Genomic DNA, 20555 nt, shown 5'->3' with positions numbered 1-20555 from the left:
CTCTACCTCCTCCCCACAAATGGAACAGGGGGATGGGGAATGGGGGTTGTGGTCAGCTCATCACATGTTGCCTCTGATGCTCCTTCCTCCTCAAGGGGAGGACTCCTCATACTCTTCCCCTACTCCAGCATGGGGTTCCTCCCACATGAGACAGTCCTCCACAAACTTCTCCAACATGGGTCCTTTGTACAGGCCACAGTTCTTCACGAACTGCTCCAGCGTAAGTCCCTTCCACAGGCTGCAGTCCTTCAGAAACAGACTGCTCCAGTGTGGGTCCCCTACAGGGTCACAAGTCCTGCCAGCAAACCTGCTCCATTGTGGGCTTCCTATGGGGTCACAGCCTCTTTCGGGCACATCCACCTGCTCTGGCATAGGGTCCTTCATGGGCTGCAGGGGACAGCCTGCCTCACCATGGTCTTTGCCATGGCCTGCAGGGGAATCTCTGCTCCAGCGCTTGAAGCACCTCCTCCCCCTCCTTCCTCACTGACCTTGGTGTCTGCAGGGTTGTTGCTTTCACATATTCTCACTCCTCTTTCTGCTGCTGTTCTGCAGTTCTGTTCCCTGCCCTGCACCGCACCGCCCCCACTCCCCCTTCTTAAATATACAAAAACAAGGAAGGGCTGGTTGAGAGTGTAAGAGTTGGGGGTAGCCTTACATGCAGTGACCATGAGATGGTCGAGTTTAGGATACTGCAATGTAGAAGCAGGGCTATGAGTCAGGTTACAACCTTGGACTTCAAGAGGGCCACCTTTGGCCTCTTCAAGGACCTGCTAGGAGGAATCCCATGGGCTAGGGCTCTAGAAGGCAGGGGGTCCAAGAGAGCTGGACACTATTCAAGGACCACTTCCTCTGAGCTCATGGTTGGTGCATCCCTAGGAGGAAGTCCGGCAGAGGATCCAGGAGAGCCGCACAGATGAGCAAAGAGCTTCTAGAGAAACTAAAATGGAAGAGGAAGGTTCACAGTATGTGGAAAAAGGGACTGGCCACTTGGGACGAATATAGGAATGTTGTCAGGGTATGCAGAGATGCGACAAGGAAGGCTAAGGCCCGCTTGGAATTAAATCTGGCAATGCTCGTCAAAGATAACAAGAAGGGCTTCTTTAAATACATCAGCAGTAAAAGGAAGACTGGGGATACAGTGGGCCCATTGCTGAGCAAGGAAGGGGCCCTGGTGACGCAGGATATAGAGAAGGCAGAGTTACCGAATGCCTTCTTTGCTGCAGTCTTCACTGCTAAGGCTGGCCCTCAGGCATCCCAGCCCCCAGAGGAGAGATAAAAAATCTGGAGAAAGGAAAATTTACCATTGGCTGAGGAGGATTGGGTCAGAGATCACCTAGGCAAACTGGATCCTTGCAAATCCATGGGCCGTGATGGGATGCACCCACAAGTGCTGAGGGAGCTGGTGGATGTTCTTGCTGCGCCATTCTCCATCATCTTTGAAAGGTCATGGAGGACAGGAGAGGTGCCCAAGGACTGGAGGAAGGCAAATGTCACTCCAGTCTTCAAAAAGGGCAAGAAGGAGGACCTGGGGAACTATAGGCCAGTCAGCCTCACCTCCATCCCCAGAAAGGTGAAGGAGCAGTTAATCCTGGAGGTCATCTCCAGGCATGTGGAGGACAAGAAGGTTATCAGAAACAGTCAACATGGATTCGCCAAGGGAAGATCACACTTGATCAACCTCATAGCCTTCTGTGACGGTGTGACTGGCTGGGTCGATGAAGGGAGAGCAGTGGATGTTGTCTATCTTAACTTCAGTAAGGCATTCGACACTGTCTCCCATAGCATCCTCATAAGCAAGCTAAGGAATCGTGGGTTGGATGAGTGGACAGTTAGGTGGATTGATAACTGGCTCAACAACAGAACTCAGAGTGTTGTGATCAATGGAGCAGAGCCTGGATGGAGGCCTGAAACTAGTGGTGTTCCACAGGGGTCTATGCTGGGCCCAGTCCTGTTCAACATATTCACCAATGACCTGGATGATGGGATAGAGTGTAGCCTCAGGAAGTTTGCTGATGATACCTAGCTGGGAGGAGTGGCTGATACACCAGAAGGCTGTGCTGCCATCCAACGAGACCTGGACAGGCTGGAGAGCTGGGCCAAGGGGAACCTGATGAAATTCAACACAAGCAAGTGCAAGGTCCTGCACCTGGGGAGGAAAAACCCCACGCACTGGTACAGGCTGGGGGCTGACCTGCTGGAAAGCGGCTCTGCAGGCAAAGACCTGGGAGTGCCGGTGGACAGACAACAAGTTGACCATGAGCCAACAATGTGCCTTTGTGGCCAAGAAGGCCAACGGTATCCTGGGATGCATTAAAAGGTGTGTGGCCAGAAGATCAAGACAACTTATCTCCCTCTCTACTCTGCCCTAGTGAGACCACATTTAGAGTACTGTGTCCAGTTTTGGGCCCCCCAGTTTAAGAAAGACAGGGAACTACTGGAGAGAGTCCAGCAGAGAGCTACCAAGATGATCAGGGGACTTGATCATCTCCCTTATGAGGAAAGGCTGAGAGACTTGGGTTCGTTCAGCCTGAAGAAGAGAAGACTGAGGGGGGATTTCATCAATACCTATAAATATCTGAAAGGTGGGTGTCAGCATGATGGGACTAGACTCATTTCAATAGTGCCCAGTGAAAGGACAAGGGGCAATGGGCACAGGTTAGAACACAGGAAGTTCCACCTCAATATGAGAAAAAGCTTATTTGCTGTGAGGGTGACAGAGCAGTGGAACAGGCTGCCCAGAGCGGTTGTGGAGTCTCCTTCCCTGGAGACATTCAAAACCCACCTGAACATGTTCCTGTGCCCCCTGCTCTGGGTGTCCCTGCTGAATCAGGGGGGTTGGACAAGATGATCTCCAGAGGTCCCTTCCAACCCCTACCATTCTGTAATTCTGTGAACTATATTATCCCAGAGGCACTACCACCGTCACTGATTGCCTTGGCCTTGGCCAGTGGTGGGTCTGACTTGGAGACAGCTGGCACTGGCTTTATCTGACACGCCTCTGTAGCCCCCCCGCTACCAAAACCTTGCCATGTAAACTCAATACAGTTTCATATCGGTAGAACTGATGGTTTTGACTCACACACAGCTCTGCAAAATCAAAGGCTTGTGCAGGTCCTCATTTCTGAAGCTCTGATCTGGCTCATGTTTCCAAACAGTGCACTGACTCTGTATTAAGTGAAATCCTGACTTCACTGAAGCAAATGGCAAAAGCTTTTATTGATCACAATAGGGCCTTGATGTTATTGTGTGTGTGTAAATGTAAGCAAACAGATGACCTATAAAGGTGTTCCTAAAATAAGATTAAGCTCATCTGCTGCCATGTGGATGACTGGTACAGGGGAAGGTCATTAAATGAAGAGACATTGTCCAGTTCTTGTCAGGGCTTTTAGGGCACTAACAGACTTTATTGGCTCTAAGGAACCTCACCTGGGGCTGCCACCCACATCCATTAATGCCTCATTTAAGCTTGGCCTGGTGGCTTTGGTCCCTTCTTGAGCTATGTTGTAGGTTTGCCTGCCTCTTGTCCTGTCCCCAGCTTGACCTTTGCCATGTGCTGCAGGTAGCTTGTCTCTTGGATGAAGCCCTTGTTTGTATGTTGTAGCCTTATCTCTGACCCTGTCTTCTTTTGCTGCAGACTGGAGTCCCTGGTTGGACCCTGGACCTCCTTCATCACTTTCTGTGTCTGTGGCTACTGAAGGGCCCTTTTAGCAGTCCTCAGATCTCTCTGACATGTTCAGACCCTGTGGGACTCTGCTCAGCTGGTGAGGGCATGTCCTGTATTGGGGATACCATCAACTCCTGGCTCCATTTCCCTGGCCCTCACTGCTCCCTGACACTACTGGGGAAACTGGAAGTCAACATCCTAATTAAAACTAGGCTGACTACTCCTTAAATAGTTTCCTATGCCTTGCTCTTAGTGTCATGGAACTGGTTCTCCCAGTCACTTATTACTATTCTGTTTGTAAATGACGTTAACAGGCAGAAATGGATCATAGTTGTTCCCATATGAATATCCCTGCACTGGTCCTACTCCCAGATGTGTTCATACATCAGTTCCAGACTCTAAACAACTGCAAAAATCAAATGCCAGAAAATCTCTGATATGAATGTTCCTAGGACAGAAACAAACAAACAAAAAAATTAAACTACTTTAAGTGAAAATTACATTGTGGTTTACATGCATTGTAACAATGAGACAAAAGTATTATTTTGAACCGTGCATTGTATTACTCAACTGAAGCATTAACGTGAATTTTTAGAAGCAACATAGCTCACAATTGTTTAATGGTCATCTGGATCAGGATGCTAGGGTAGGTATCTGTCAAATTTTAGGTGTTGGGTAAATGTGAATTCTGTGCAGTTTGGTATGGATGATGGTCATTTCTTCTGATATGTTGCTGATTATTCATTCTTCTCACAGAAGTGAATGGTTTGCATGATTCTGGGCTGTTTCCAGTTAGCTGGGCTGTTAAATCAGTATTTTATCTTCCCAATATGTGGAAAGCCAAAAACTTTGGGAATCCCAGATTTTATTTAATAAAAACACAAAAAACACCAGCTGTTCACTGCTAATTTGTAGCAACCATTCTGAGTGAACTTCTGTCTAAACAACATGCAGAAACCCTGGAGGAGCAGGCAACAAGGTTTTGCCAAAGCTGGGTGTATTTGCATGGTTGGTAGGTAGCAGTGGGTCAATCACTTAATCACCAGAGTTTGGGTTGTACATCAAAATTAGTTTGGAAATGAATGGTGGGGTGGTGGTGTCACATTTCTTAGGGGTGTGTAAATCTACATTTTCATATAAACCGAGCATGAGGTTTGTTCAAGGGAAGAAATACCATCTGATTTCCATATGAAAGACCACATCAGAGGTAAGTGAGCCCTTCAAAATCAAGACACATCTTGTGCTTTATTCTCAAACGCTAATTTATAAAACAGAAATGAAAGGTTCAAGTAAATTACTTTCAGTGCTCAGAAGAAAGTTGGAAGAAAACTCTTCAAGAGGGAGAACTCTTATCCTTCTTTGAAGGGTTGTCATTTCTGTGTCCAGACCTGGACCTGCAAGTTGTAAATGTATGTGCATGTATATACAATAATACATACAATGCATAATACGGTAATATGGTAATGTGTAGAGGTACTGTGAAGTGGTTGTATGGATCCTAGAGTTGGGCTTATGATCCTTATGCTCTGTATTCTTGTGATGGCCATGGGTTAGCATGAGATGACTTACAGTTGCCCGGCCTCTGTTATCTGTCCTATCATCTCTGGGGATTTTTCATTCCAGAAACAGATGGCAATAACTATTGATTACCCTAACCTGCAGCATCCACTGGACACTATATTGGTGGTGGTTCATTTTTATCTTCTCTTTCTCAGGTTTGTTTGATGTACTGTGAGAACCGAAGCTCTTTAGCATAAACTCTAGTCCTTTCCCATTTTGGGAACAGAGATACTCAGGAAGTTGGTGAGGTGGGAAGAGGGGTATTTTACACCTTCTTCTGTGTCTTGGAGTGATTCACTAAACAACAGGATTGGTCAAAAACTCTGAAAAGTAGTAGTAGAAGTTACTGAAATTCAAGGGGTTTTATTTTTAAATTTCCAAATATGCAACATAGAAGTTTATTTTTAAGTATGACAACCCCTTGAATAATATTTTTGACAATGACCATGAAAAACAAATCAAACTTCTTGTCTTAAATTGGGATAGAGAACACAATTTTGAGGAAAATTAAATAATAAAAAAAAATTGCCTGGAGGAAAGGTTCATTTGAATAAAAGGGTAATGCCTTTCTTTAAGTCCCCAGGTGAAAGGCTTGACTCTGGAAATTCTTACCACTTCCTCCAGGACATAAATATCGTCTGGAACTACACCCAGGATAGGTGACTTTCCAGCTTGGACCATCTCTGCTGTTTTCATGCCCTTATGTGCCCATGAGGAGGTGAGTAGCCCTGACTACAGCTGCACTTCAAACAAGTTAGTAGTTCTATACAGGCCCGTTCACAAAGTGATTTTAACTCTCTAAATATTCTGTTGTGGATTCTGTTGCGAGGTTGGTTTCTTCATTCTTTTTCCAGTGAAAGTTATTTAGTGCTGAATATTTGGAAAGGCAGTGCTTTCTTCCCTAGCAGACAGTAAGTTCCTCCTTATATTCGCCATTGCTCCGCTCTATGCGTGCCCAGTGTATTAGCCAGTGAATGGAGATTTTAGTGTCCCTTCTTGGCTATTTCAATCATGGTCTTTTCGGAAAAGTGAACTTCACTCTTGTGGGAGAAGCATATGGCATTTTCCTGATAAGATCTGTGCTTCGCCAAGAGCTATGTGTAAAGTACCTGACCAAAATCTCTTTTGGGATATCTTAGTGATATCACATCATCACCCTTTTAATTTAATTCTGTGCATGAATGAATGAATAGGCTTCCAGTAATTAATTCTTACAAGTTATGCTGCTATCAGGTAGGCTCTACATAGAGTATTTTACTGCCCAGCATTAAAGAGTGGATATAGAAGAGTCTTTTTCAGTGGAAAAGTGAAACCTCCACCTGCAAATAAAAATTTCCAAATATCTCAGTGGTGAACTACAGAGATTTGCAGTGATTTAGATGAACTGTTAATTCCTTTTAACAAATCAAGGAAGACAACATTATTGGGATTCAGACTGGAATGGGAGGGATCAGTGAACTCCTAATGCCTTTATAGCACAAACGACTTATTTAAAGTGGTGTAATAACTGATGATCTTTAGATATTTTAGTGCAGTATTTCTATGGATGTCTGTGATAGTCCCTGTGCCATCTAACTATGCCTCTGACCCTGAAGTGTCACTGGGCTTCATGTCAAATACACAAAGGAAGGAATTTTACAGTGTTTCACTATATTATTTTTTAAGGAGGTTTTTTTTTCCGAAAGCAGCATGGAGTACTGCCACTGGATATTTTTAACCTTGTGGCCAGTTGCCAGTAATGATAAGTTATCAGCATATAAAAGGTTGGGAGGTATTAGCATCTGGTAAGAGTAAGTAGTGAGAGGACAGATAATACCATTGCTGTGTCAGGACACAGATAGGGAATTGTAGCCTGAACCAAATCTTCTTGTTCTCAACTGCTCTTTATGTAAGACATCTTAATTACCCCCTTGCCTTCTGTGTGATGAATTAACTATACAGACCACAGTCTCCTGGAGAAGCCTGTGTGGTGTCTAAGATTTCTAACACTAAGATTTGAGGTTTAATACCTGAAATTGTTGAATTTTTGTTGGTCAGGAGTAGGCAGTGGGAGTTGGTGGCTGCAACAGCATGCCTGGCACTGAACTGAAGCTAAAGAGCTCATCCATGGGGCTTTTCTGTGTGAATCCTGAATTTGGGCAACAGCCCCCAGAGAGTTTGGTTCTGAGGGAAGCACCTCAGGAAAGACCCCCCCAAGCAGGTTTCTTCCTAAGGAAGCCAATTGATATAAGCAGCCTGAAATAAATCTTTAACCTTCTCAGGAGTTTTTGCTGCCTTTAAGAGTTTGTCCTAAGTGGAAGCCAACACTGCTGTTAGCACACTGCAAGAAAGGCCACCTGTTTCGGACCATTTCTATCTTGGAGCCTGGGCAGCAGTGTGCTCCTAGGGGTGCAGGGGCAGTAGTCTACTGTGCCTGTTATCCCACTTAGCCTAATGTTGCTCACTTTTATAGATGCTGCTTATTATAAAAAAATAACAACAGTAGTGATGATCAAAATTATTAAGGAGTAGAAGTCCCTTTCCTCTTAGAGTCACAATTTGCTGCCATGCTGTATTTTGTCACCTGCAGCTTCTCACAAGAATTATGCATTTAGCATTAAGCTTGTTCTCAGAATGTTTTACCCCTTGACATGTTTAAGTCTGGCTGTATCTGCAGTACTGCCTTTACCTGTGCAGTGTTTTTCACAAAGATTTTTTTGCTTCCTGCAACCTCTCATAACTAGCTTTCCTAAATGATATGATCTGTGCAATTATATTTTATTTCTGAGGGTTTATGGCTTAGTATTTAAAAAGGGCAGTTAGAGAGCTTGCTCATTTCTGAATTGGCTGTACCTGGTTTTGTTTCTCTTATTAAACTCTATTCAGCAATTTTGAAGCTGCAGTTTCTGGCAGCGGTGATGGATTGTAATGAATGTAAACATGTTGATACTTTCCCTTCAGAATTTTTTATATTTTAGTTGGAGCATACAGATATTAACATACAAATGTGGGAGAACAACTATGGTTTTATTGGTGTATGTTTCTAGCTTAGCATTTAACAGGGAGGTACACAAAGCTATGAAGATGTGTATTTCACTGTAGAGAAGAGCTATTGAAAGCTGATTTTGAACTCAATTATTTAGGGAAAAGCTTTCCTCCCCAGCCACACTTCTTTAAGAATTCCAGTTTTTACCTTCAAGTTAGCTTTTGTTAAGTTAGCTATCCTGTCATGCTAGTTTTGTACGAGTATGAAGAAATACATGAAAGGAATTGTCATCTCATTCTCCTAACACAGGAAAACAATATATAACCACAAAAACTCAAACAACGAAGTGTTCAAAAAAACCAGAAAAAGAATCTGTTATATATTCTCATATTCATGGGCTTCTATTACTGTGCTCTTTGGCTAGTTCCCATGAATCTTAATGTCAGAAGCAGGAGTTGTGGTATGGATGGATCACACAGGCTATCCTCCAGCCTTATGGCAATCTCTTTCCAAAAGTGGTTCTTGAGAGGATGAGACTGTTAAGACTATTCCTGCAAGGAAGATATGTGATGTTAATGATGAGGGAGGAAAGCCCGTAAGTTTTTCTGTAAGTGTCAATATCAGATCATTCATTTTATTTTTGAGTTAGTATGGCCAAGAATTAATGTTCTGGAGAAATCTTTGCTGTATCTGTTATATCCCTGGAATGTTATTAAGCTGTCATAGATAACTACAGGATGTCACATAGTCTTTATATTTTACTCACTGGCTTTGGGGTGGTTTTTTTTTAATATCTTTTATATTCTTGAATGCTTTTACCTGTCATGGTTCAGATCTTTGATTCAAATAAATATTTAGGAACCTAGGTGCCTTGTCTTAAACTTCTTCAAACTCCATTGTCTGGAAATATATCTTGATAAACTTTCTGGGTTTTGTTCAGCAAGGACTATCTTGAGGAAAGCCTTTTAATATTTCAATACTTTTCATCCTGTGAAAACCAGGCATACCTAAGAATGTAATATAATGTTAGTTCAGTGTTAAGTTTGGAGCAAAACTTTGGATTTCACTGGTGAATACACTTTTATGCAATCTATATTCTTCATGGGAACATAAATGCTATGCTTTCTGGATAGAAATCTTGGAGATGGTCACTGCTTCATTTCACTGCTTAAGTTGTGAAAAGTATTTTTTTTTCCAGGATGCTGGCTTTTTATCCCAATCTAAAATCTGTACCTTAACATATATGGAGTTCATACTTGTCCCTTGCTAAAGTGTCAGGGAGAAGCTGTTTATATGTGAGGGCCCCAGGTGTGACCTCTAGCCTCCCACCCTAGAGGCCTCGCTGTAGCGGCTCAGGGCATGGCTGTCTCACCTTGAATCACACTCCTGTGAAAAGATGTGTAAGAGCTGGTCAGTGGCTCCCTTGATTGCTCTGGAGCAGCAAGGTGAATCAGGCACAGGCTAAGGGGAAGGCTTCAACCACATCTCAGCCATGCCCATGCCTGGCCATGTACCTTACTGATGAACCCTGACTTGTGACTTTACTTTCCAGCTTGACCTCAGCATTCCTTATTGTTATGGATTTGACTGACAGTTGCTGACTCGGCAGCTTAACCAGGTTAGCATCACCAGCCTTAAGCTCCTGCTCTTGTTCAGGTGCCATGGGACTGCACACCTCTGCTCAGTGAAGCCGCTGCCCCATGTCTGCTTTGGTGTCACCTTGGGCTCCCAATTCTCCTTTGCTTGGGGAGCAGCTTTCTCCTGTGCCATCCCGCCAACAGACACAAAGTGATTCTTCTGGTCAGGCGAACAACTTTGCTTATAGAATAACCAGCCCAGAATGGTAAGGGACACTGCACTAAGCCTTTTTTGAATGATACGTATTTTACAGTTGATCACTGTTACGTAGCTTGAATTTGTCTACTAGCTTATTTTGAGGCCAAAAGGGGGGAAAAAAGCCCCCAAACCAATTTAATTTCTGGTGTAAGAAAATATAATTGACTTCAGTAGAACTATATTGATTACAAGAAGCAGAATTTAGACTATTTTCTTGCCTCAACAGAAAAGTTAGTTTAATTCTGATACTGTTTATTTCAGTGAAAGTAAAATGCTCTCAAACTTGTATTTGTTCTTTAAAAAAAAGAGCTTTGGGGATATGAAATGTCCAATACAATTTATTTGTCTTCTACAGAATATGAAAAATCCTGATAACATACGTAGTTAACAGCATAACTGCAAATTCCAACCATAAAAAACAATAATAAGTATATTGACTACTTTGTGTTTGTTCTTTCACTGTTTCAGCTTATTTCTCCAGGTGAGAACCAGCTGGGAGAAGACTTGGTTAGAGTGGAAGGTCTATGGGGATCACATGCAAACACTTGGACAAGGATCCGGAGTTCTCATGGCCTTTTACCAAAGGCAGATTTGGGACTTCTATATTCTACCTATCACAAAGCACTAGCCAAAATTGGGGAACATCTGTGTCGTTTTTTCTTGCCAATCTGCAGTATAACTGCAGAGTTAAGGAGGAAAACCTTTTCAAATTGTGAGTCTAACTTGATATGTCTAGAGAATTTTACCTTCCATTCCCCATAAATCAATTTATAGTGACATGTCTTGCAGACGGTCTACCAGCAACCAAATATTTAATGCAACCCTCCATATGTCAGGCATTCAAGTTCCAGTATATAATGTCTAGTTTTGTTTGCTGGACACTCAAATAATGGAACCACTGGTTTGATTTATGGTTGCATAATTTTATGGAAAGAGAGATGAGTGCCACTGCACTCAGACAAAATAGCTCTGTCATTTCAGGTTCAGGGATATAACCAGGTACACAGTGGTGTTTCATTTGCCCATCTTCTAGGGATTAGCACTGTGTATTTGCCTTCTAAAATGATTAACATAATACTGAGGAGAGACTCCCTTGCAAACTGAGATGTCAACAAAGATAATATGAGCACAACCTGGAAAGAAACAGTACTTGCCGCATGAAGTGGGGAAAAACAAATAAGTTCTGAATTGGTATTGATTGTTATGGCACAGGCAGATATTAAACATACACAGCAGACAATTACAGTACAATTACAATTATAAAGCTGGCCTATCACCTCAATTAAAGGGAAACCTGGTGTGGGCAGTGTGACAAGGAGGGGAACTGTTCTCTCCTTTTCTCTTGTGAAGTGCTTCTTTCTGGGCTTCCATGGACTCTTTAGTCTGGTCTTTCATTTGCCTTTAGTTGAGATGTTAATTCTTTCTGCTTTCCTGTGAGAAAATCCATGCTTAAGAAGAAGAAAGAAGGTAGGCACTGAAAAGTGGGAAGAAACCTCAGTGGGGTTGGGGAAAGGAACAAATGGTATCTCAACTGCTATTAACTGCTGCAGGTCTTCTGACTTCAGTTTGCTTCCACAGGCACCATCCACAAATCTCTCTCTCCTCATCCTTCGGAGCCAAAGTGACTTCCCAGCATCACTGAGTGACCCACTGGAAGAATTAGAAAGGGCCTGGATGTTGATATGTGTGCTAGCTCCTCAAATCACTGTTCAGCTTCCCAAATGAGCTTGGAAGATGGAGAATCACCCTTCAATGAAGGTATTTAGCAGTACAGAACAGCTGTTTCTCACCACTAGCCATAAGCGTATTTATCATCATATCCTGTTATATGTAGAAATGTCTTTCATTGTTCTTAATGCTGAAATATAACTGAGTAGGTCATCTTGTCACTTCTCATCCCCCTGTCAGTATCACCAGGCAGCATCTGGGTTGCTGACCTTGCGGGTGAAGGAAGGATGAATTTTTTAATACTGAGACAATGCTGAACCTAGTGTTGAAAATTGAATTAAGATGAAAGGGCTTTAGAGTGCTTCCTCTGCTAAGTTCAGTTGCCCAGTTGACTCCATACTTATGAAATGATTGATGTTTGACAGCAAAATAATAGTTTCAAATAGTGATTGAACTTATCTACCTCTTCATATGACACTTTGCTAATTGTTGGTTACTGGAACACTCTGCCATCTGTAAGGGCAATGGTTGATATCTATACAGGAGTTAATATATACCAGAGTGTGTGTGTGCATATACATCTGCAAGCGCACCTTCTAGGTTCTATGTATAATACTGTTTTAAAAAAAGAAAAAATTCACCTGCTTAACTTTGGCATGATCATATTTGCATAAAAAACTAATGTTAATGTGTAACTGTAGAGTAGATGAGAGTACTTCTGAAAGATATACCAAGATGATCTCTGAACTGAATGTTTAAGTTAAATTTGGGGTCAAAGTCTGGAGAATGTGACCGAGGCTGCAATCTTCTCAGCTTCCTATGTGTCTTCAGTCCAACATGAATGAAATTTGGCAAGGCCAGCTGATATCACGTGTCTTAGATGTTTTCTTCTCCTCTTCTTGCAAGATCCTCACAGAGAAACCCTCATTTTCAGTCTTAAGGATATACACTATTTAGCCCTTATTGCAGGGGCTAGTTTGTTTTCTGTCTATATGGACTGCCAGTGGTTTTGATTTTCTTGACTGCTTTGTATCTGACCTGTTTGATAGAATGTATTTCTTTGGTGTGCAACAGGAGTGAATAACTGGAAATCAATGTCAGTGAATGATTGCCATACTCCCTATGGTAAGCACAAACCAAAACCACCTGTTATTTACATCTTAACATGTTCAAGCTTGTTCCTATGGGATACTGCTGGAAACTAAGGCATAACTTTGGTTTAAACAGATTAGCTGAGTGTGTTTATTAAAACAGACATTGTTCCATCTTCTCATGTTTTGCATAAAGATCTCTTCATTAATTTGGTCTTCTCTTTAAGAAAATCAATTCTTTTTACCAAAATCTTAATTTTCTTTGGCACTGGATGACATGAAACATGCCTTAATGTGACAAGTGGCTAGTGTGTAGATCAACTGGTTCTGCTTCTCCTTTTACTAATAAATTAAGGGGGTTTTGCAGATATTTGCTCCAGCATAGGGAATTGGAAATGTGGGCACAGATTTGATCAAGGTAAATTAGAAACAGACATTCTTACAGCCCACAAGTCTTCTGATATTAAGACTTTGCATTAGATTGGTCCTGAGTTGCTCTGAGTACTTACTAAAAATCCTGTAGATAGATAAGAGGTGGTATGAAGTGTACTTTTACTTTAATAAATGTTTAGGACCCTTATTTGGTCACATGAGGGCTTAGAGAGTTTTTTGCGGGTTTTTTTGCTGTTTTGGGGACAACTGTGCATTCCTGGCACATGACCAAGTTTGGAATAATGAGGACCATAGAACTCTGCTTATAGCCAGCCTCAGGGCAGTAAATGTTACTGTTCATCTGAGAATCTGCACTATGACACACAGTGATGGCAGTGGATGTTCCATCTATATGGAGCTTTCTTTAAAAGTTTATGAGCTTGTTCACTGGAATACTGTGTCCTTAGGGAAACAAGCACAAATAAATATATTTGCACAGTTAGAAGATTTTGATTTTACAAAAATTCTATCCCAGTCTTACATGAACAAAAGTGGAAAAATGGACTCTGGCAACAACATCTATATCCACAAGACATTCTGTGCAAGGGTTTGTAAAGGTCATGAAAGATTTTGTGCCACAGAACAAGTTGTGCTTTCTGAAATATTACTCTGTGTCTGGACTTGACTGACTGGTGAATAATTAAAAAAGAGAGGGAGTTAGACTGCTGTGATTATATGAGAGAAAAATCCTGCTCAAACTTTGATTTATGTCATCATGACTCTTATGCAAGTATTCTACTGCAAGATTTTCCCCCAAAGCTGGGAATGTGATCATGTCGTTCAAATGGACCCTCTTGATTCAAAACAACAGGAGGATGGTTCTAATACTTAATTTCTAACAAAAGCCTTGTATTGCATTCAGGTGGTGATAAAACCCCTTCACAAGCTGTCAGACAGCTATGGCTGACCTATTTGAGCAGTTTTAAAGCAGAAGTGCAAGTCTAGATCCTGATAAGAGAACACTAACCTAAACATTTTGAGGATTTCCTGGGGAAAAACCCTCATGTCTGAAGGGACCGTGGGGGCTGAAATACTTTACCCTTGAGATTTTGCACTGTAATTAATCAACAGCATGGAGGCATCTTCTTTGATTTTGTGATGATGAGCCTCAACAGGTGAGCCTTGTCTAGGCAGAAAAATTTCACTTCTGTACAATGTCTGTCACATCTTGAAGAGCACTAACTTAATTTTTAAAACCAACAACTGGAAATAGAAATGTAGGTTAGAAGAAATGGAAATATGAGTTCAGAGGCAACAGCCTTCCCTTAGCAGTCTATTCTGAAAACCCAGTATTTTTCCAATATTCAGTTCACTCTGACAAGAAAAGCTCCAGATTAGTTTTCTGATAAGACTGTGGGAGGTAGAGATCACATGAAAGTGATTCCTTGATCAATCCAGAATGGCCCACAAACTTAGGGTGAAAGTTCATGCTTTTGCCAGCTCAGTGTGGAATATGTGGTTTGTAAGATGCCTGAGGAACTTTGCTGGGGAAAGGGTAAGGGTTAGGAACAGTGTTAGAGGACTAAATAAAATAATTCTTTCCTGAATCCGGTAAATACCTGGAAGTAAAGCTCTGATTCCTGTGAGTCAGTAACATGTAATGTGTAACATACAGAGTTGCAGTATCATCGTAGTCCCTCTGCCAGAGGAAAGCAGGGTTGCACGAAAAGGGTGCGATTCATTTGTAAATCCTCAAAGCCTAAGAAGAGAGGACGAGGTTTAGTATTTGCACAGGAATGTGTTAAATGTTTCATTTACTGATGGTCAGGGAAAGATCAGGGTTACACAAGATGGGGGTGAAGACTGTTTTCTGTTGTTGAACTGTAGGATTCAGCAGAGTTAAGACAGGACTGGTATTTCCAGTGGACGGTGTTGTATGTCCATTTTGGTGGTTGCTGCTCAGGTTAATTTTGTCACAGAAAGAATTTGGGTTAGAAAGAAGGTTCTGGCAAAACAACCAGCTCACATGGACTCTGTATGAGTAGCATGGATGGAAATACCACCTCTCATCCCAGCTTTGTGCAATGCTCTAGGATGCAGCAGTGAACTTGCAGGTTCCTTCTTCCTCTAAGCTTTTCCATGGGACTGATAATACTGTGTGCATGGGGAAAAGGGAGCCTCATCTTTGATACAATTCTAGTGAAGCAACTGGGCATATCAAGTACAAATTTGGCTATTTCAGTGTCCTGGGAAAAATATACTTTCAGTGTACAAAGACAGTAATTTCACCTGCTCTGTTTATGATCTACTAATACTCAGTTATATGTTTGGATCTAGTCATCTTGCACAGAAAATGTTCAATGCACATGGAAACACATCCAGATTGAATTCGATAGCTATTATATTACACAAATGTCCAGATGTCTAAGAATGGCTGCTAGAAAGGTGTTTCCAGAGCTACAACTCCATTGGATATATTGCATAAAACAGATGCTCTGTCACAGAAATTTTACTTTAGTACAACTTAAAAGAAATGTTTTATGCCTGTATAGGTACTTGAGGAGGGATATAGAAGGAAAGTCACAGGTGGCTGTGGGAATTTGATGCTAGATTGCTGAGACAAATTAAGTTTTCACTCGCTTTAAAATCCTAAGAGATTTGGCAATGTCAAACAAAAGTACTTTGGCCCTTAATGTGATATGATGCAGCTTATCCCCTGCCAGAAAAAGAACCAGTAAAGCACTTCTGAGTAGATACTGTGACTGCTGGTGGGAACTTTGGGAAAAATGCAGTTACTCTCTACTCAGCACTTGTCTTCTTGACTTTAGTGATTAATTAAGTTGCAGTGGACCTTTTAGTGATCTGAGCTATGCACCAAGAGATTCAAAGCCCAAAATCCGATAGTGTGTGCTCTCCTGTTTCCTGACTAATCCTATGAGATGCAGTGGTTGAATGAATGATCTAATAAGAGAACATAACTGCAGTCAGCTCACTCTTCTACAGAAATTAATAATGAAAGCCCACTGAAATAAAAAGAAGAAACTAGTTTATGAAGGAATAATAAAATAAAAGAGCTAAAGTGGAAAGTTGCCTATTGGAGAATCAGATCTGGTAAGCAATTGTGTTCAGTATAAAGTATATCCACTGTGCAGTGTATACCTGTGATTAATGAGTTTCTTATGTCTGCTCCCTCTAGTAGTCACATTGACAGAAAGTGGCTGGGAAGGTGGTTTCATGCAGCACATAATTCAGAAATTTTGGATGCACAATCATTTAGAAGTGGAAATGCCTCTGAGATTTCCCCACTGGCCAAGGAAGTTTGTAAACCAAATTACTGCTATATACATACAAGTGAAAACTCTACATTTATATAAGGAAATAAAAGGTAGATATAGACTTGCAGAAGCTATTTATTGGGTCAGTTATTAAATTGTTTCTCTGTAGCTCTATTACTGTGAAGTGTTTTCATCCTTTTGTGGGAAAAAGCTACACACAGAATATACTTTGCAAGCTAAGGAACAGACTGAATACATCCATGCCACTCTGGTAAAGTTTGCAGCCCAAAACATCACTTTTCCATAAAACTTTCAACAACTCTTCCCCTTCCTCTGCAGTGAAAACATCCCTTCTCTTCCACCCCAGTACTTTCTCCTTACTCCAGGACTTGGAATCCTCCATGCCTTCTCCTGCTCATCTCTCATACTCCCCCCAGCCCCTATGAACCCCTATGTTGTTCTGAGATGGCCCAGAAACCAAAAAGGGGAATTAAATACAAACTGCAGGTCATTCTTCACTGCAGCTTCTTCACCTTCTGCTTTGGCAGCAGCATGGTGGTGCTCCCTAGAGCTGGCAGTTTACCATACTGCAGCTCTGCAAGATAAATCACAGGCCAAGGCTTATCAGCTGTTTTTTAAAAGTTAGGGATTAATTTCCCTGGAAGGAAGTTCAGCTAGTGTTGTGGGAAATATTCTTATCCAAAATGGCATCAGATGAGGTACAGTCTAGCATGACCATATTCTGTGTGATAAAAGTCAGTTATAGAACTCCAGTATCTTATGGTTTTATAGTGGAGCAGTAATAAGTTTATAATGTTTTGACTCCTGATAATACATGCATATTCAGATTCTTGAAAATCTGCATGACTTATTTAGCTATTCATTGGCTGAAAATCCACTGTTCAAAAGCAGGTCACTATGCCAGGAAACAACAATGCTGGTGTTTCAGGATGTATGTAACAATGGATGCTTCTTATGGGAGGCTTCTTGTAAGCCCTGATTTGTCACTTGCCACCAACACGGAGCAATTTCTCATCTGGCTTCTTGTTTTGCTATTGGTTTTGGATTCAATGGGCTAAACTCATTTGTACTGTAGCTCCAGGGAAGTCAGTGGAGGTTCAGTGTTGGGATTAATTAGGAGCAGTATTTAAACTTCAGCAGTCAGAATCAGGGTACTTTGTTATGGGTTGTGTTGTTCCTGAGGATCATTCCTTATCTGCCAGAACAGTCTCTTAGCCAGTTTTTGTCCAATCCTTAAGGATGGGATTGGAAGGAAGCAGACTGGTATGTGGTGCAAACGCTTGGTTCTGTAGGAGCTGATCAGGTCACAAGAACCTACTTGCTTTGTATAGGGCATCATATACCTTGTCATTATCACAGTTTATTCTGGATTTGAATCAGCGTTATTACACCGAAGGGCTTTTATATCATGGCCAGATTCTACTCTTTCCTTTTACTGAAGGAACTGAGAGATCTCTGACCTGTGCCAGCTGTTGTTCTGACAGACATTACCGTCCATCTCGTAGTGATGTCTTTCTGGGATTTTGTTTCATTTTACTAGAAGTCTTTCCAGTTGCATGGCTTTTTACTTACAGAACAATTAAATTTGTGTGTGCAAAGGGCAAAGCTGAGCTTAGCTGTCTATTTCATCTTAAACAGCGAAGGCAGGGCAGCTATGAACACGTTTGGCACAACATTAGTTGCTAATACCAAGACCACTGTGTAGAGAGACCAACACTCCTCTTCTACTTCTGTATTTCCCTGCAAGGGACGGGCACACTTTCGTTCTTAATAAATGTGTTTTCCTTCTTAGTTTATATTAAGATCTATAACATGAATCACAACACAGTCCTGGTGCCTGTATTATACTCCTACTGCATACACCTACAGCTATCTCACAACAAACCAGCTCACAAATTACAGCTTCTCCCTGCTACTTTGTGACACTGATTCTGGTATTAGAATGCTAACTTATTAGCAGACTGTTCTCTCTAATCCAATAACAGCAAGAACACTATTAAGTGACCTGCCTGAGGTCTGGTTGAAAGCAGTCAAATCCGCTACTGATTTCAGGGATGGCCAGAGTAGGTTTAAGGTCAATAAGACATTAATTTCCTTGATAAAATCAACCATGAAAGATTGTCTTTCTTTCAATTAAACAATGGGACTTATGACAGGGACTGTTAAATTATACTGTTTTCTTGTGTATGTATTGTCACTTCTCTGGATGTTTCCCCAAAGACATCCCATTTGGGAGGAAAACATGTTCAGTCCAGCATCACTGTCTTCCTGTGTGGTAAGGGAAAACAGACATATTGTATCATCAAAAATAGCATTGCCTGACAGCCTCTAAAAATATACATCACACATCGCTAGCTATTTTAAATAGCTGGCTAAAGGAAGAAAACCTCTCCAACATATCTCAGTTATGGAGTATTGTCACATTAATGTTTTACATAAAAGAAACAGCTCCTCATTAGCAGAAACTTCTAATGAAGTTGCTAAGCATTTTTAGCTGTTAGAATATAAATATAATATATTATATTATAGAATATAAAGATACATTAGTTTGCTTCAGTCCTCTGAGGATACAGGTTTGGGAAATGCCTACAGAGAAATTAAGTGAATCAATACACTAGGCACTCACGCCATCCCCTAGAGAATATTGCCCAGTTATTATATAAGCTCAAAACTTCCATTAATGACCCATGATCAGACAATAACACTTGAGCAAAAATCAGTGCTGAAGGGAAAGGAAAACCGTATGAATCATGGGATACAATTCTGTCCCCCAGCATCATCCTGAAGTGCTCTCCTCTACTTCAGGGGAGTTATTTAGCATTTGTACTGAAATAAATTGTGGGAACTGTGGCAGCTTTTGGGAGAAGATTTTGCTTTCCTCAGACTTGCCTGGATTTTGGAGCTGGTAGGAAGTGCAGCCTCCATAGATATTCCAATGGCAGGAGGCAGGCAGGGAATTGAGTGTTGCTGTTCCTTACTCTAGTCACCCTTCACAGTATCTGACCAAGCTGTGAAGTATGAAAATGTGCTGCACCTTTCCACCTCAACTGTTGTCTGACAGTACAGCAATGTCTGCAGTTCACTGTACTGTTACTGGGGTAACACATCAATTATTAACTTTTGCTCAACAAGACCACCCAAAGTGCACTTTAGCCCTTGAATGGTATCAATTTAAGCACTTTTGTGCAAATCAAAATGCTTCCTTTTGAAAACTCTTCCTCTTAAATTTAATGCATTCTTTTTCTGTATGTCCTTACTTTGCAAGTGGTCATTGTGACTTTCACTCTGAGAGGTTGGCGACAGCAGGTTACCTGCAGTCCGATACACCTTACAGGGCAGGGGCACATTCCTGTGGGCTCTGATTGCAGTTTGACCATCAGTTCCAGGGATTCTTAGAATATCCCTCAGTGAGGCTCTGACATCAGGAGTCTTCTGAGGGTGTCCATCTGATCTTCATTGCTCAGAAGACTGAAACACATTATTAGACTGTGTCATGGAGTAAGAAATTCGGAACTTTCATTCTTTTGAGTTTTTCGTCTCCCTTAATGCAATCCTAAAATAATACTTGATTTGAGATTAACATTTTATCTGGGTATTCCCTAGTTTTTCTTCTATTTAAAAAAATATATCTCTTGTTGACACCATATTTACCAGCAGACAGATAACATAAGCAGAGTGATCTCTAGTCATCTTAAAATTGTATAGTATGGAATGGTAGGGTTTTGAAAAAAATTCATAACAATAAACATCTCTTTTGTAGAAACTGTAGTCTCCAAAACTCAGGTAGACCCTGGGTTGTGAATTGGGAAAGTCTTATATTATTGGCAATGCTTTTTACTTGCTTTGAGGCCTGGAATAAAAGGCAGTGCCTCTACACTGCCTCAGTTACCTTTCCAATCACTTCTTCTCTACGTGTCTCTGAAACCTCTGGAACACAGATTGTCCCTTGAAGTAAAAGTAAATAAGCAAATCTTCATACATAACAGTTTTGTGGATGCAAGTAATGACAACAGGCTGTTGCTTGTATTCTCACTTTTGGAATTGCTAAATCTATGGAACTGAAATAAATAGAATTTACTTTTTATATGTTACAAAGTATAGGA

The 20555-nt window shown here is 41.3% G+C and overlaps 1 protein-coding gene across 5 annotated transcripts in view; it reads right to left on the bottom strand.

Annotated features, from left to right (window-relative positions):
• LOC142052784 (prostatic acid phosphatase-like) overlaps nt 1–19530 on the bottom strand; it is a 60603-nt gene extending 41073 nt beyond the window's left edge. For 2 of the 5 annotated variants that reach the window (XR_012658991.1, XR_012658992.1), the window contains exons 1-2: nt 19342–19530; nt 14776–14915 (exon numbers count right to left, since the gene is read on the bottom strand). The gene's annotated coding sequence lies outside the window, so the exon portion shown is untranslated. Of the gene's footprint in view, nt 1–10343; nt 11676–14775; nt 14916–19341 lie in introns of those variants that run through there. The other 3 variants (XR_012658989.1, XR_012658988.1, XR_012658990.1) reach the window with 3 other exon arrangements.
• Between the last annotated feature and the right edge of the window lie 1025 nt (nt 19531–20555).

Source organism: Phalacrocorax aristotelis, chromosome 2 (assembly GCF_949628215.1).
Source record: "Phalacrocorax aristotelis chromosome 2, bGulAri2.1, whole genome shotgun sequence".
Classification (NCBI taxonomy): domain Eukaryota; kingdom Metazoa; phylum Chordata; class Aves; order Suliformes; family Phalacrocoracidae; genus Phalacrocorax; species Phalacrocorax aristotelis.
This window is presented reverse-complemented; position numbering and strand designations above follow the sequence as displayed.